Here is a 15,292-nt window from a genome sequence, read left to right on the forward strand (position 1 = left end):
TTTTTCTCATCTTTATTTTTGAGGGAGACAGAGAGAGACAGAGACACAGAGTGCCAGTGGGAGAAGGCAGAGAGAGAGGGAGACACAGAATCCGAAGGAGGCTCCAGGCTCTGAGTGGTCAGCACAGAGCCTGACGTTGGGCTCGAACTCATGAATGGCAAGACCATGACCTGAGCCAAAGTCGGACACTCAACCTACTGAGCCACCCAGGTGCCCCTGAACCAGTGAAGTTTTAAAATGAGGAAGACCATTCTCTGCCTACCTTTCTTTCCTTTTCCTACTCTGCTGTGAGGTAAGCAGTGTTTCAGCCTGGCACATATCCTTCCACAACCTTCTGCATCATTATACAAAAATAGAAACATACCCACGCATATGGGATGCTGGATTTTTCTTTTTTAGATCATTGTCTTTACACAAATGGAATCCTACTATACTCATTTTTTACTTTCTTTAACAGTATGTCCTGCACATACCATAAATAGATACAGATTTAAGTCATTGGTCTTAATGGACGCATGTGATCTCATCGTATGAATGTAACCTCAGCTTATTCTCTGGCACATGTATTGACAGATCCTTCAATTATTTTGCAACATTTGCCTCTGCAAACAGTCCTGTAAGCATGTCTTTGTACGTATGTACTTCCTTTGGTCCTAGGGTTTGGACCCCAAGAACTACGTGTACTGTATACATTCATATAATTTTGCAGTTTTATTTTCTACCATGAGCAGATTATTTCTTTATAATCAGAAAGATTTCAAGTAAAATACATAGAGCTCGATTTTCACACATTCACACCCACACACAGACATACCACACAAACTCCAAAGCCAGCATGAAGGATTTATCTTCCAAAAGCAGAGTCACATTTATTCAAAGATTAATGTAACATTGTTGGGTGTTCAGCATTGGGTTTCTGTGGTAAAAAAAAAAAAAAAAAAAAAAAAAAAAATGTGTAAAGACATATGGTCATGGCACAGAGAGTGTTTCTGTTATTTTAAAATTTGGGGGAAACTGGCAAACACAGTGAGCAGACCATAAGTTCTCTTTGCCTACTCAGCTGAGTGGAAGAAAGCTACACACACACACACACACACACACACACACACACACACACGTGTGCGTGTGCACACAAACCTCTTGAAAAGAATCCCAAAGTTACGTCACTTCTACTTTCTCAAGGGCTGTTCTGTATATGGGAGTAGGTTTGACCTTAAAAATGTATAGTTAGGTAAACCTCAGACTCCAGAATTCATCCTCTTTCTGCCCCCCCAGAAAGGGCGTTTTACTGAAATAAAACCCATGGCTGGTTGCTTCTGGGGTGTTGCTTCTGAAGTTGTTGACTGGATACTCTAAAGTCGGCCGTATTGGATTTCTGAATTGGTTTGAGGTAAATTTCACTGTTATGCAGCAAGATATAATTCAAACCAGTCTCTGGAAAAATAACAATTACAGAACACAGTCGTTTATGGGGAATTAGCAAACCCACAGATAGGGTACGTGGGGAGGTCCGTGTGCACTTTGTGTAGTCAGACTGAGGTCGAGATGAAATAAAAGCCCTATTTTGAGACTTAGGCTGTGTGTCAGGATACTGCCTTGTAGGTAAAATGGCCACAGAAAAGACCCTGGTGTTACTTGAGTAAGTAAACCTTTTTTTAAATTTTTTAAATTTTTTTTATTTTTGAGACAGAGACAGAGCATGAATGGGGGAGGGTCAGAGTGAGAGGGAGACACAGAATCCAAAACAAGCTCCAGGCTCTAAGCTGTCAGCACAGAGCCCATCGCGGGGCTCGAACTCACAGACTGCGAGATCATGACCTGAGCCGAAGTCAGACGTTTAACCAACTGAGCCACCCAGGTGCCCCAGTAACTAAACCTTTTGGATGGAGTCCAGTCCAGCCTTCTCCTATTTGTGTTGAATTCCACTCTGTGGGGACTAGTGATGTCACAGGGTCATTGTGAGTAAATGGTGGGTAAGGCCTAAGTCAAAGAGTAATGGCACATGCTCTCAGCTTAGGAGGAGGAGGAGCTAACTGCTGACACGTTTGCCCATCTACCTCAGCATGCCTCGTGAGCTTGATTTGCACACAAGGCACAAGGACTGTGTTAGCTCTCATCTCAGTAATGCTTTGTGGTTCAGGGGAGACAGACCCCTCAATAAGGATGTGATGAGAGTTTTGGATCTTCTTGCCAAAAAATGCACATCCTCCTCTTCTCTCGTTCTTTCTCATTGCTCGTTTCTTTCATGCGTGCGCTCACACAATTTTACGGGACTCAGACTCCTTGGAACCCATCCATGAACCTGTTAAGAATTTCTATGTTTGTAGGGTCCTAGACAAAGCTCTCAAAATCCTTATTCTCCCTCAGCCAAGACTAACTCCGTCCTAAAATGGGCTTTCCATTTTCCCACTTGATAAATGACCATCCGTAGGAAGAGTTCACACTGTAGACCTGCATACGAGGTGCCAAATAATGTGGGAAACAATAGACGGTGATTTAGGGAGACAGGAAGGACCTTCCTTTCTTGGGATAAGTTCATCTGCGACCCTTGCTTCTCTAGTGGGGTTTGAAACTTGTCACTTTTTCTACATAGGTCTGAGGAAGCTTAGTGTGAATGTAAATATGGCCTCCTCCCAAACTAGCTCCATACCTAAGAGCATATACCCCCAGAGCAAACACTTTACCTGACATTTAAGGTCAGGACCACAATAATAGTTTGAAACTCCCAGGAGCTCCAAGAACAGTGATGGCAGTGGTTGATGAAATAATCTCTGACTTGTACTCTTACTATAGTCAGATCATCAAAGGCAGGCTTCTTATTTCTCTTGGAGTGACAGCCCCTCTCATACAGGGGCAATTTTTGGCCTGCCTCCTTCAGAAAGGCAGGTTATAAACTTTAAGTTTTGTTGTTCACAGAGTGGGGTGAGTTCTCAATACCATTAACGTTCATTTTCTCACACCCAACAATGAAAGTAATAGTAGTACATTTAAAATTAAGTTTGTAGGCCTCAGTAAATGGAGAAAACGAACATGGAGTGTTTGTATAGGCCTTGGCACATCTAAAGTGCTAAGTAACTGGAAGTTTGAATTGATGGCTATTTATTGTTATCTAGTGGTAGCCGTTTATTGGTCTCAGACCCCACAGGGTGGGGCCTTCCAAATTCAGTGTACCTTGAAAGATTTCTGTTTTTCGACAGGATTCACATATTACAGAGTTCGTATCTAAAATCTAGGGGTTGGGGGCTGCCCACCGGGACCTGTGTTTAACCATGTAGCTCTCTCTGTTCACCAATCAAGAGCCCATGAACTTGTTTGACATCCTTCATGAATGAGGAAAGAATTCTGTAGCAAAATCTTTTCCAGTTCACTCAGCAAAGTATTCATGTGTCTCATATCCAAGCATATAATGCAAGGAAATGGCAGGAAATGGCAAGTGGGGGCAGGTTCCTCATCAGTCACCAAAGCAAACTTAGATTCTTGGCTGCTATTAATTTATCTTTTAAATAAAGGGGAAAATCCTGTGGATCATTAATGCATTGACAAATTTTAAACACTTCACCCATGAGTCAATCAATCTCTCTCTCTCTCTCTCTCTCTCTCTAAACTGCTTTTGGCTTTTTTTTTTTTTTAACCCGTTTCGTTCTCTTTTACCTAAGTATTTCCTCCAAAATGAATCTTAAACTTCTTTGTTGTGAATGAAATGGGAATAATTACCGTACCTAAAAGTACATCATAGGAGTAATTAAGGCTATCATGCAATATCCCAGGAATAAATAGATAGCATAACTTAACATAAGATAAATCAAAAGAGATAAGTTAAAGGGTTACTCTCAAGGGTATGGTAAGAGTGGGGGGCATATTTTTCTGTAAAGAGCCAGATCGTAAATATCTGCAGCTTTGGAGGCCATGTGGCCTCTGTTTCAACTGCTTTGCTGTTAAGTGCAAAAAGCAGCCATAGACAGCACAGAAATGAATGCTTGTGGTTTCCAATAAAACTTTATTAACCAAAACGTACTTTGGGCAGAATCTGGCTCCTGGGCCTTGATTTGTTGACCCCTGGTGTAGGGGAAGCCTAGAGGTGGGGCAGGATCCTGTGCTAAGAGCAGTGCTGTGACCTAGTTGGGCCAGCAAGGCAGGGCAGGAAGGAGTTACCAGATCCTAGAAGGAAGGGGCCCTGTGGAGAGGGACTGCCCAGACAGGAACAGTCGTCCCTGGAAGGACACTGCTGTCTAGAGACCACCCCATGAGGAAGGACAAATAACCCACGCCTCATTTGTCTTCCCTCCCTTGCTTCTCCTCTGGTGTGCCCCGTTGACTTAAGCCAGCAGAGCGGAGGGAGCACACTGACCTATTCTGTAGAGTGCCCTCCCTGGGAACAAAGAACAGGGTGGGGAAAGAAGGAAGCTGTCTGAGGTGAGAAGTTAATGAACCTGGATTCTCTCAGTTCCAAGGCGGGTTGTGTAAACGTTTGCTTCCTGTTGTTATTTATTATTCCTAGATCTCATAAACATCTACATGTCTCATTCTGTGTGGGGTTTATGTGCATTCTTTCACTTTACAGTCTGAAGGGTAAATGAATCCAGGGAGCTTGAAGAGAACTTGGTACAGAGACCCATTCAGTGCAGAAGTTAGTCATAGAATTGATTCAAATCCCTGGGGCCACTCAAGCTCTCCTTGGCTCTCCACGGCTCTCCACAGGGTTCTTTCTGTAAGTGATTCTGGAAAGTTACTCTATTAAGGTCTCTTTTGGAGTTTGAAAGCAGGGAAACCCTGTTTGCTTGAATGAATGGGTGAATATTGACCTTTAATAGAATGAGGCATCAACCAGAATGAGTGAATGACTCCATTTAAGGAAAGTACTAATTTAGTCATGTCCTGAAACATCACATCACACTGTGGATTAAAGTGAGGTCAGCAAAAGTGAGTGTCTTTGGTAACCTTGCAATCCACACTAATAGAGGCCTTGAAAATAAGTATCTTGAGAGTATGTGTTGTGCTTGGTTCTATCCTCACTTTTTTGTATTCGTTATAATTCAGTTTCTTGATTCTTTCTCTAAAAATTCCACTTATCTCTAGGACTTTGACTTCTTTATTTATAACTCTCAAAGCTATCACTAAATGCATAGTAACCCACACCAACCAGATAACAATTCCGTGAAGTCTCACTTTTGCAGGACATAGGATAAATGGGTATTGGTTTCTGTCAACAAGAGTAGTCAGGGAGTTGAATCAAGCAGAATTTGAAAAGGCTAAAGGTTGAGGATTTCAGCAGGCATCTCCGGGAGCTTGTGGTAGGTGCTGATGCTTGTATTCTGAGCAGTAAGTGGTCTTAAAAAGAGAAATTTCTTACTCTTTGGCGGGGTCTTAGAATTTGACTTGCATCACCCTGAAAACTTGTTTCTCTACATTTTTGTAGTTTGGATCATGTATTTTTACGTTCAGAAAACACACGAAAGTTTGCCGCGAAAACTTCAGATCTGTGGCATTGGTGTTTGGCACGGGGCAACTTGGAGAGATCACCAGTTGTCTTCACTTGAGCATTGGCAGTGGGGACAAAATACATCTCAGGTCTTGAGGATAGTTGGCTCAGCTTCTAGCACTTACTGAGGTGGGTGGCTGTCCTTACATATCTGCTTCAGTTTTGAATGGCAATGGGTAACACCGTCAGGTTTGCTAACTGTGTTATTTTAATCTGTCTCATCTTAGACTTTGTTCGCCAGTTCTTAACTGAAGAGCTGAACTTCCCAGTTTGGGGGGAGGAAGGGTAAAGGAAAGACTTTGGCAGAAAGTGGGCCATTCCTTAGCCCAGTGTACTTCAGTGCATGTGTGTGTCATGTCTTCAAAGGGACATCTTCCTTGCAGAATGACAGCAAAGGAACTAAAGGTGATTTCACTGGGTTTTTCTCCCCGTGCTCTTCCCTCCCTCCTTTTCCCATCATACTGCCCCTTACCTCTCTTTCTGTCACATTTCATCCAGACTTTCAGGTTCCATGACCTTGTAAGTATTCTTGGCAGCCAGACATAATTTTGTTGAGAGGGTTACTGCCGACTTATTATATAAAAATTGGTTTTGAGTGACATGAGTGGAGAGCCACAGAAGCAGTCTGAGGATCCTTGGAGGTTGGTCCATTTCGTCTCCTGCTTGTATAACGAGAAGACAGAGACAGGAAGCGCTGAGGGGCTTGTTCCCATCCCGTCACCTGACAGGTGGAAGACTTGGGGCCTGGCTGAGGCCTCATTTGCCGCAGCGCGCTGCCCACACCCCAACACGTGTTCTTGTCAAATGCTTTTCTGTTTCTTCATTCTGGACCTTTTCCGGAAATGTTCTTGAGCTTCTGTAAGCCCTTTGTCTTTTAAACACACATTGCATTTTGGCCCCACGGTAAACATTATGAGCTTTGGTGGTGAGTTTGCTCTGTGACTTGCCCGCCACCTCTCAGGTTTCTCCTTGAGACAGTTACCACGTTTGATTTCTGGGAGCCAAAGATGAGATGTGCGTTCCAGGGACAACGTTTTCTTGTGTGTAGCATCGCTGTGCCGGCCACAGATGTCACTTTGGAAAGAACACTTGCCTTGGAAACGGGATGCTCGGAGGTGTGATGTGTTAACACTGGAGTCGCTCATGCAGACATGGCTTTTCCAGAACGTGGCAGGCACCTTGGTGATCGGTGAACCGCACACATATTGTATTTGCTCTTTGTCAGGTTCCTGAAGACTTAGCTGTGTGATTATAAAGCCCTCTTTTTCCTTTTAAATACGGTCCAATGCTGTTTGTGTTCATTGTGTTCTTAGGCGATCATGTTGAATCACAGAAGCACGAGGATTTGCAAGATGAAATCCTTCCGAGCTGAGAGGTTTTCTGTATATGAACTTACTAACTTTTTCTTTATAAACCATGCCGTTGCTCTCTCATACTACGCTTCAAAGAAGAGGCATCTTATCACAACCCTTCCGTGAACCGAGAGGTATAAAACCCAGTTAGTTATACTTGATGGCATGCCCTAGTATGACTTGGTTGTGAATGAAGCGATTGTCGAGCACAGGGCTGAACTGCCAGAGACAGCAATGGTCTAGAGGAGGGGAAAAACTTGAATTTGTTTTAAAAATCCCCTTCCTTTAGGTGGAGTCAGTATCGGCTGCTGCCTTTTGGCTGTTTTGCGAAAATAAAATTGTGCTTGCTTGACTGAACTCAGTGATTTCATTTAGGTTTTTAACCAAGGGTTGGGGAGGGAGAGTGAGCTCAGAAAGCTTTCTTAGCTGTCCAGCCTCTCGCTGCCTAATTAGCATGGTCAAATACTCAGTTTGGTTTTCGAAGCTTTGGAGAGCTTTAGCCAAGAAGGCCCTTCTGTCCTGGGGCAGGTTTTCTTGATGCTGAGGAGATTAGCAGTCAAGAGGCTCTGAGAGCGGCAGTTAGAATGTACTCGGAGGGCAGCCTTTAGCCCTAGAAGGTAATTAATGTTGGACATTTTTTCCCTTTACAGGCTGAGTGTCAAATGTTGGACAGGGCTAGAGCCAGCTCATTAATCCTGGCAACTGTTACTTCTCTGTGATGTTAGAATGTAGAGTATTTGCCCTTTTAATTTTAGGCCTTCTTGTCGCCCACAGTCTACTTATGTCTAGAGGGTGTACTCAGGAGTCTAGCTACATATTCTTCCTGGCAGCCAAAAGTTTGCATTTGTGAAAAGGCAGAAGTGAACAGCTTATCCTGAGTGTGGTGAAAACTCCCTTGAGTATTTGCTATGATTTTTTTTTTTTTTTAAGTGTTACAACATGGGTTAATGTGGTAATGACCCCTGTGTATGGGGAGGTCAATTTTATATGATTTTGGCCATTTATAAAGCCTCATAAGGTGTTTTTTGGAGGGTTGTATAGATTTGGATGAAAGAACATGGCCCAGGACATTTGCATTTTATCACTGAAAAGGGTTTACTCTCTGTCAAGGGTCACATAGTGAATGTTTGGGGTTTGGGGCCACATAGTCTCTGTTGCAACTACTCAACCTGGCCTTCTTAGTGTGAAAATAGCCAGAGACATTATGTAAACACACGAGCATGACTCGTTCCCATAAAACTTTATTAAAAAACAAAAACTGGGGCGCCTGGGTGGCGCAGTCGGTTAAGCGTCCGACTTCAGCCAGGTCACGATCTCGCGGTCCGTGAGTTCGAGCCCCGCGTCAGGCTCTGGGCTGATGGCTCAGAGCCTGGAGCCTGTTTCCGATTCTGTGTCTCCCTCTCTCTCTGCCCCTCCCCCATTCATGCTCTGTGTCTCTCTGTCCCAAAAATAAATAAACGTTGAAAAAAAATTAAAAAAAAAATAAATAAAAAACAAAAACAAAACAGTGAGCCACATTTGGTTTGCTGGCTATGGTCGGCTGATGTTGGCTAGAAAGTGTTGCTTCTGATACATAGGTTTGGCTCTGTGGTTAGATTTCATCTTAGAGGCTGTTGTCCCTCATTTTCCTCCTCGTCCCCTACATTGCATTGTCACTTGCTATATGCCTTATAATAAAAACAATCATTCCTGAGGTGCATTGTACATGCTCTGTCATTCGCAGGCAACAGAAGGCTCTAGCTATCAGTTTTGGGGTCTTGTAGTACTGCCAGGATGGTCACTTAGGACCTCAGAGAGGCTTTCGGAGCCAGCAAAACTGATCAGCACTTACGCAAGCCACCACTGGTTTCCAGCCAACTGTCAACAAGCTCTGTATCTTGCTATAGAATTTGAGATAAGCCATAGTCCCTGGGGCACACTGTGGGATACAAAAGAAAAGCTGAAAACCTCCCTTTTGCTAATGAGCTGGTGGCATTTACTTAATTTATCCAAGGTCTCCAGCACAAAAGCTCCAGAAACAATCTTTCCAAAACTCCAGAAGTTTTCCCAAGTTTCCTTTTAAACTAGTGAAATCCAAGTTATATATAGTTTTCCCAAATATAGAAAGGAATCTGCATTTTTATTAGAAAGTTGGGAGGAGGGCGCTCTTAGAAAATCAGGCTTCTTTCTCTTTGACCCCTCTAGGGTTGGTCAGATTATTTCAGTCAGTACCTAATTATTTGCTCTCTCTGGACAGTTGTGCTCCTTTTCAGTATTGCTGTCTCACCGTTCCCAGGATCTCAGGTGTGCCTGGACTGGTGAAGCAACCAGCAGTAGTTGAGTTATATGCTCTATTGACAGACGGAATGCACAGTGTGATTTATGGAAGTTGTTCACATAGAGATCACCAGATAGCTTGATGCCCTGACATCCATGCGAGGTCTTGAGGCCCATGGAAGAGGAAGAGAAACATACTGGAAGGAGCAGATGAAGTTAATGATATTTTAAGCGTTGTGATTAATCGATCCAGGACTTCTTTTTTTTTTTTTTTTATGTTTATTTTATTTTTTACTTTTGAGACAGAGACAGAGCATGAGCAGGGGAAGGGCAGAGAGAGAGGGAGACACAGAATCTGAAGCAGGCTCCAGGCTCTGAGCGGTCAGCACAGAGCCCTATGTGGGTCTCAGACTCAAGGACTGTGAGATCATGACCTGAGCTGAAGTCAGACGTTTAACCGACTGAGCTACCCAGGCGCCTCGATCCAGGACTTCTTTACTTTTTTCCTCCACTAGAACAGAACGTAGTATTGGATTTCCAAGACACTGAGTTAATAACTAGCAATCTGACTACATAAACTTTGATACATTGGAAGAGCTTATTAAAATTTTTGAAAGAGAGATAAAAGAGAAAGAGAATCAGTCCATGGAACCACACATTAAATGGGTCAAAACTTAGAAAACACATAGCTGTGAGTAAACAGATTGGATATTTTATTTATTTATTTTATTACCAAGTTTGAAAATAGTGGAATGACTGTAGGGACCTGAATCCTAGTCATTTCAGTCCAGCTGGCTTACGTGTAAAAGTAAGATGCTAAATGAAGTGATTTTTAAGGTGTGTGTGTGTGTGTGTGTGTGTGTGTGTGTGTGTGTGTCAAAATTCTGTCAACAACAAGCCTAATTAATTTTCTGAGAACAGTCATGCTGTCCTTTGCTCACGTCAAGTACAAGCATTGCCCGGGACGTTTTCACCAAACCTAACCCGGTCTCAGCGTTGCCTGACCCTGTGAGAGAGGAAGCTATGTGTCTGTCTTTACCAAACAGAACTTGGGAAGCATTTGTGACCGTCCCAACTTTCAGGGCATGGCTTCTGCTCTCAGGGTTCCAACCAGCCGACTTAGAAGTAAACCCTGGGAGCAGAGTCTGTTGATGAGGTGGGGCCCACCTCTTGGAGATGGATGGGGTTCTCAAGGCCCTTCTCCCCAGGGCAGGGCTCACCCTCCGGCAGCTGTGGCTTTGATTGAAAAGGTATGCAGCCCTCCAGAGCTGACTGCAACCAAATGGCATTGGTCTTTGAAAAATGTACTTCAGCACACAGTCTCTGTGGAACGTGTTTACTTAGGGATTTTGCCCTTGCTTAGAAGTGAGAATGTGGTTTGAGCTGGATTGCCCCTCACTGAAGGCATTTGCTGTGAATGTGTCTTCAACTAATATGCTTAAGGATTTATAACGAAGAGTCATTCTTAAATAAAAGGACGCTGATACAGAAAGCAGTAATGGTGGATGGTATCTCTGTTTGAAGATAAGGGTTTTGTCACAAAGCCAGGGTTTATGGTGGGAATACTGAGTAGCGGACCATGGCAGGTGATAAATCACTTTTCTCACCACTGGATATTGAGAAGAAAGGAATGCAAAGACCTTTTTTAAAAAATAGGAAAAGAAGTACTCCGGAGCATTTATAAATGATATAGAATGTTTGCAGTAGAACCAAGATTGTGGGTATGCATGGCGTGAGGTGAAACGTTGTAATTCAATTATGAGGAAAGCTTTTATAAAAATACAAGTTTTTAGACATAGGGTTTCTAAAAACTCAGTCCATACATTGAATGGAGTCAAATGATGTTTTTTGATTTAGGGTTTTCATGCAAGTTGAACAGGTAAATATGGTGATCCTAAAACTCAGGACCTTTATCTTGTGTTTACTTCCTGCACAAGTTTTCTTGACATTGCCCACTACTAGGTAAATCAGAAAAAAACAGGAAGAAGACTCATTTACAGCACGCTAAGGGTGAGAACAAAGTAAGCACTGTAAGAAATTTTTGAGGGACCTTTTGAAAGGCATGAGTCCAGAGAGGAATTTGGGAGGTGGGGGTCCTCCTCCTCCCCCATTCTTGGTCCCCAGGGGAAATGATGCCATTGCCCCTTGGACACGTTGAGGCTCCTACTTCCCTCCACCATGCTTCCTTGTGGGTAGGAAGGCCCCGACCCCTCATCAGTCAAAGACTAGCCTTTGGGGAAACCTGAAGCTAGGCAGCTGGCCAACTGGAGTGGTAGATTTTCTTACAGAGGCTTTAGTCCTTTTTAAAGGGCTCTGCTAAAGCATAGTTCCATCATTGGGTGAGGGTGTGGGTTCACACAGCATTAATAATGGTGAGGCTGGGGACAGATAAGGTATGGGTGTGAGGTGAGGACTCCTTTGCCACTTAGTATGATATGAACAATAAATTCATGTCCAGGAATTCTCTTGACGTGCTGCTTTTATTTGGCGACTAACACAAAAAATGGAATACCCCTGTAGTTATTGACATCAAATGCCATTGCAAGGTCTTCAGTTTTGTTAATGTTCCTCAAGTGTCTTCTATTTTTTTTAATGTTTATTTTTGAGAGAGACTGAGTGTGAGTGGGGGTGGGGCAGAGAGACAGTGAGACATAAAATCCGAAGCAGGCTCCAGGCTCTGAGCTGTCAGCACAGAGCCCAATGTGGGGCTCAAACTCAGGAACGGCAAGATCAGGACCTGAGCTGAAGTCGGACGCTTAACCGACTGAGCCACCCAGGCGCCACCCCTCCTCAGGTGTCTTCTAGACTGTATGCTCTATGAGTTGGCCAGTCAGGATTCGTTAGTTCAGTCATTTGTTCATTTGTTAGTTTGTGCATTCATTCATTCAAGAAATATCTGAGGCCTTGTGCGTACCAGTTACTGCCTTGGTGCCACTACACCCAAGAGACGTAAACAAGCCTCCTTTCCTGATGGGCTTATTATCCTAGGAGGTTAGAGCCAGCGATAAGCCAAACCAAGTATATGATGTGTCGGCTGGACAGTGAGTGCCTGGAAGGAAATGAAGCAGGGTAAGGGGGACCAGAAGTGAGGGAATGCTAACATAGCCTCCGTTATGTTCCCAGCTACCCTCAGGTATCAGCATCTCCTAACCTTCTCTGCCTGTTACCCTGACAACAGCAAGACCCTCATCCCATTTAGTGATGAGGAGACCAAGGCACAATGTTTATGTCCTCCTAAGGGGACATAGGAGCTACATGTCATATTGCGCAGAGCCCTTGCTCTGAACCCCTCCAGTGTCCCTCATCTTGACAGCTGCCGTTTCTATCCCAGGACCCGGTGAAGGATCGGTGGGTATGTGTTTGAATTTGCAACTCAAAGGCAACATGCCAAGTACTGGAGAGGAAAGAGACTTGAACTTGGGTACTGCCTGGAGAAGTCCCAGAGCAGTGAAGAGGGTGCCTGGGAACACTGCCACCGTGCTAGGAATGTCCCGGGAGCCCTGAGCACTGCAGGCTTTGGGGTGCAGTGGTGGCATGGTGGTTCTGGTTCTCTTCTCAGAGAACTTCACTGAGGAGGAGCTGGTGCAGAGTAAAGGAGAGAAAGGCATTTGGTGCAGTAGGAATTGTCAGAGTAGAAACCAGAGGCTTGAAAGAATGTGACCCCCCAAGACGCAGGAATAGGTGCCTTTGTATAGGTATGAGGTGTGCCTGCGGCCCCTCCCTGCACTCCTCCTCAGAAGAGATTCTTAACCTGCTTGTCGGGATGTTCACCTGAGGTGATTTTGAGTGAAACTCAAGTCTTCATTTCATGCAACATTCTTCAGCTTCCTCTTCTCTAGGAACTAAAAGTTTGAGGAAGGACCTTCTAAAATCTTGTGTCCTGTGATGACTCCAGGAATAAAGAAGAATTGGACATAATTGACGGGGTGAGGCAACGTGATGAGGAAAAAGGTCATGTGATTTGGAACCACATGAATTTGATTAACGTTTTGGCCGTAGTACGTTCCTTGGGCAAGTTCATTGACTTCTTACGGCCTCAGTTTTTTCATCTGGAAACGGGATAATGACATGTACATCCTGATAGATCAGGAGCGAAATAGGAATTTTGTCAGGGCTCCCTAACTTCCATTGCCTTTCCCTTGCTGCCCAGCAAATCTCTTTTAAAAACTAGGGGTCTCGGGGCGCCTGGGTGGCGCAGTCGGTTAAGCGTCCGACTTCAGCCAGGTCACGATCTCGCGGTCCGTGAGTTCGAGCCCCGCGTCGGGCTCTGGGCTGATGGCTCAGAGCCTGGAGCCTGTTTCTGATTCTGTGTCTCCCTCTCTCTCTGACCCTCCCCCGTTCATGCTCTGTCTCTCTCTGTCCCAAAAAAATAAATAAACGTTAAAAAAAAAAAAAAAAAATTTAAAAACTAGGGGTCTGGGGGCGCCCAGGTTGAGGGTCCGACTTTAGATCAGGTCATGATCTCACAGTTTGTGGGTTCGAGCCCCATGTCGGGCTCTGTGCTGACAGCTCAGAGCCTGGAGCCTGTTTTGGATTCTGTGTCTCCCTCTCTTTCTGCCCCTACCCCACCCCCCTCAAAAATAAATGTAAAAAAAAAAAAAAAAATTTTTTTTTTTCAACTTGGGCGGCTGGCTTACCTTCATCAAATAGAGACAATTTCCAGCACAGTGCTCTGGGTGGGTCCAAAACAACGCTTGTAGGCTTATCAATGTGCCTGTCACTTGTTCCAGTCACAGGATTTCAATTTCCTCTTAGTGCTGTGGCTGGTTATTTAATTTTTAAGAAATCGCATGGCAAACACCATGTATCAGGAGCCAGGGCTATGAAAAGGGTATGCCGCAAAAAGGGTTTGGTTTTTCGCCAGCTGATTCCAGGCCACCTTTGCTGCCACGTGCTGGTGCATCAGATGACCGGCACAGGAATCCTCAGCTCGCTGCTGATTGGCCTTTCTCACTTGGGTCACTAGAGGGTAGTTCTGCGGTGTAATGTGTCTGTCGTCAGGGCACCGGCATGCATTTACCAAAATTCTGCAGGAAGAGTGATTCTCTGCTCTGATGTGGGAAGAGCCCTGTGGATCTCCAGGTAGCTCAAAGGCTGTAAAATGTCTCAAGTCAAAAGTAGTTTTAATTTACTGCTTCAGAGATGCAGCATGAAACATAAGACACCAGCAAGTTTATTTTTGGAGCACCTAAAGCCTCATGGTTTTTTGGAAGGTTTATAACAAGGGCACTTTACCATTTGTAGGGCTTTTAACCTTGAATTTAAAAATAGGAGGACTTTCTGTCATCATAACCAGCTCCAGGCAGAAGAGCAGGTTAGTGAAGATCTAAGCTGGCGTGGTCTGTGGCTTTGGTGCCAGCTACCATTTCTTGTCGCCTCCTGGCTTCACATAGCTGGTCCGTTGGTTGGTGCCTTTGTCTCACTGGGATCACAGCAGCTCTGTCACCTGTCTGAGAAACCTTGACTGCTTCTCCCATTGGAAGTAAAACTGCCTTCCCTACCCCGTTTCCTTTAGCCCCTTCCTTATTCCCTTATTAACATTAGCCCCAAGTTTTTTTTTTTTTTGTTTTTTTTTTTTAGTAATTATTTTTGAGAGAGAGAGAGAGCAGGGGAGGGGCAGAGAGAGGGGGAGACCCAGAATCTGAAGCAGGCTCCAGGCTCTGAACTGTCAGCACAGAGACCGACATGGGGCTCGAACTCACGAGCTCTGAGAACATGACCTGAGCCAAAGTCGGACACTTAATCCACTGAGCCACCTAGGCATCCCGCATTAGCCCCAAGTTTTAATTTTATTTCTTGAAATAAAATTTATTTTAGTGTTTCTTTTTACTAGTATTTACTATGTAACTTTGTCCCCACCTTTAAACCATACACTCCGTGAAAAGAGGACCCAGTTTTTGTACCTGCTGCCCTCGTCTAGTGCCCGACACACCTGAGGCCCTCTGTTACTGTTTAAGCAAGGAAGGTAGTAGCTGAAGTTTTAAAAGTGTAAGCCTTTCAGGGGTACCTGGGTGGTTCCTTTGGTTAAGCACCTGACATTAAAAATTTTTTTTTTTTTTTTTTTTTTTAAACTGTGCTGTTTTAAATTTTTTTTTTTTTTTTTTCAACGTTTATTTATTTTTGGGACAGAGAGAGACAGAGCATGAACGGGGGCGGGGCAGAGAGAGAGGGAGACACAGAATCGGAAACAGGCTCCAGGCTCTGA

At 44.2% G+C, this 15,292-nt stretch overlaps 1 protein-coding gene across 1 annotated transcript in view; it reads left to right on the top strand.

The window, feature by feature from the left end:
• PDZRN3 (PDZ domain containing ring finger 3) overlaps positions 1-15,292 on the top strand; it is a 242,153-nt gene that overhangs the window by 44,155 nt on the left and 182,706 nt on the right. The gene's annotated exons all lie outside the window — the stretch shown is intronic.

Source organism: Puma concolor, chromosome A2, assembly GCF_028749965.1.
Source record: "Puma concolor isolate L17-30 chromosome A2, mPumCon1.1.hap2, whole genome shotgun sequence".
In the NCBI taxonomy this organism is placed as follows: domain Eukaryota; kingdom Metazoa; phylum Chordata; class Mammalia; order Carnivora; family Felidae; genus Puma; species Puma concolor.